The 2,569-nt window shown below is 33.7% G+C and overlaps 1 protein-coding gene across 3 annotated transcripts in view; it reads right to left on the minus strand.

Moving 5' to 3' along the window:
- The window catches only part of ATRNL1 (attractin like 1), a 572,934-nt gene that overhangs the window by 426,571 nt on the left and 143,794 nt on the right, over nucleotides 1-2,569 (minus strand). The window lies entirely within an intron of this gene.

A 2,569-nucleotide genomic window follows, 5' to 3' on the forward strand; every position in this document is an offset into this window, starting at 1 on the left:
GGAGTAGTACTAAATAAAAATGTAGGGCTCTCATTAAAAATTTATTTAAGAATTTCAAAATGATGACAATAGAGTATTAAACCAAGCTCAAAGTCCTAAGCATGAGGTCCTCCTATGCCAATGCACAGGCCACATACCTGTGAGGTTGGCCTTGCTTGTGACAACCAGTATTTGGTGTTACAAAATACTGAAGGCATCTTTCTATCTTAGAGCACAAGACATTGGTTTCGGGATTGAGAACAGAATAGCTTCCCTTAACAGGAATTTCCCTAAATCTTACATTCTGACTTCATTTTTAAGTTTAGAGACTACAAGGAAGGAATCAAAACTGGTTCTGCTCACCTTCTCTGAACTTGAAAAGCTATGATACCTCAGTGACTAGTCAAAGACATGATTATCTAACTTGAAATGTTTAGAGTAATTATACAACAAAAAATATATTTGTTTTAAATAAAAACAAAATGATCATTTTCCATGGTTAATAGATTTCTTTGGATATAATTTTTATATATTTATAGTTTGGGAGAATTCCTTATTCATTTTTCATAACTATAATTATAGTTGGCTATTATGGTTTGTGTCATATACAGTAAATTTATATTTAATATAAACATGTTTGCAATTCAAAACTATAAAAACACCTTTAATAATATGATGTATATGAATAATAAAAAAAGAAAAAAAACATTTAAATAACACGAAACAACTGCTTCTTAAAGTTATCTTTTTAGAGGGGGAAAAAATCTTAAGAATAACAACTAAATCATAAAAAGATAAAAACCACTCATAAAACAATACTGAGTAACAACAAAGGTGGGTTCATGTCTACTGACATGACACAGAAAAAGATGAAAAGTATGAAGGACTACAAATATCAGAATAATAAGAAATTTTAAAAAGGTATAAAAAGATTGGATTTAAATTATTTAACAAGATTTAGAGGCAAATTATAAAGATAACAATGCAGATTTGATATGTAACATGTTTTCCAGAAAAAATAAGAATACTTCTTTTTTTTAAAGAAAAACAAAATACAAACATATTCTATGGGCTGTTTTGAAGCCTCCATGAAACTGTCATTTTAAAGGGCTTAATTTGTTATGAGAATTGATAGAAGACAACACAGCTACATAGCTTAAAATAATATTGGTTGCTTAATCAGCACAACACTAAACTTAAAAGGAAAACCTACAAAAATTAGTTCTACAGCACAAATCCACATAAGTTGCAAAAAGTCATTTTTACTTACAATTGGCACTGATCACCTTTTATTCCCTTAGTTGTGCAGAAACATTTTCCTGTGTGCATATGACAAATATTTGCATGGCCACTGCATGTACAAGCTGTAAGTCAAAACCAAAATGATATTGAATATTCTCCATCACAAACATGTTTTAGGAAGAATTTATTACCTTATTTTTAAATCATGTATTTTCCTCTTGCTATCCAAATACTAGGGTTACTATATGCTATTTTTAATTAAAGGTAAGTAAATTCACTTATTTAAAAATTTTGTTAAACTCTTTTAAGTCTTTGGGGGGTATTCTGAAGTCTAGTATGGATTAAACATTATTCTCATTCTTCTCTGGGCTTCTTTCCACTTCTAACTTGGACATCAACTTAGTGAAATGAGTCTCAAAGAGCATAAGAGCTTTGGAGCAAACAGCTTAGCTTCACAATGTACATCTATAATCACTAGATATGTGACCCTAGGCAATTTATTCACTTCTCCAGGTTTAGTTTCTTCACCTGCAAAAGGACAATAATAGCACTTGGCTCTCAGAATTTATGTGAGAATTAAATGAGATAGTGTATTTAAAATACCTAACATATACCGAGCACTTAATAAATGCAGCTATTACTTCTCCTACTACTCCCACTGCCAACAATAATAAAAAATATTGTGTTAGAAAGCATGTTGCTGGCCCCAGGTGTGCCAGGCCCAGGGTGCACACTGTGAGAGTGTGGGAGGAGATGCCCCGCCTTCACAGATCCAGTTCTTAAGGGAAAACAGCAACATCCGTAGGTCAGCGGTGGAAGTAGCGGGTAGTGGGAATTAAAGAAGGAGAAGAAAAAGAAAGCATGTCTATTCGCCCCCCAAAATCATCCTTTTAAGCTTCTGAGATCCTTCTCAGTTTTAGTTTTCCAGAATACTAACTGAAACATAACACCAGTACCACACTGGCACACAGTCAATTTGGTTCGTGTGAACCTGTCTCACTTTCTTAATTTGAATTCCTTGTTAAAGAGCAGCATTCCAATCACTGAGGACACAAAGCTCACTCATCATCGTGACCAACATCCAATCAATTGCTAGGTTCTAGTTTCTACAGGCACACTCTCTCGTGTCTGTCCCTTCATTTTCATTGTGATAGCCATCATTCGATTACTGTCATTCATGTTCTCTTACTGACACCGATAAAATCACGTATCTGATCTTTCCACCTTCAGTATTTTCTAGGCCGCAGCTCATTCTCCAGTCCTGAGACATAATCTAAAGAGACAAGGCTGACCATATCACTAGCCCTTTTAAAAATCTTTACTGAGAACTACTGTGTTCCTGCACACC

This window comes from Pteropus vampyrus, unplaced genomic scaffold, assembly GCF_000151845.1.
Source record: "Pteropus vampyrus isolate Shadow unplaced genomic scaffold, Pvam_2.0 Scaffold46, whole genome shotgun sequence".
In the NCBI taxonomy this organism is placed as follows: Eukaryota; Metazoa; Chordata; class Mammalia; order Chiroptera; family Pteropodidae; genus Pteropus; species Pteropus vampyrus.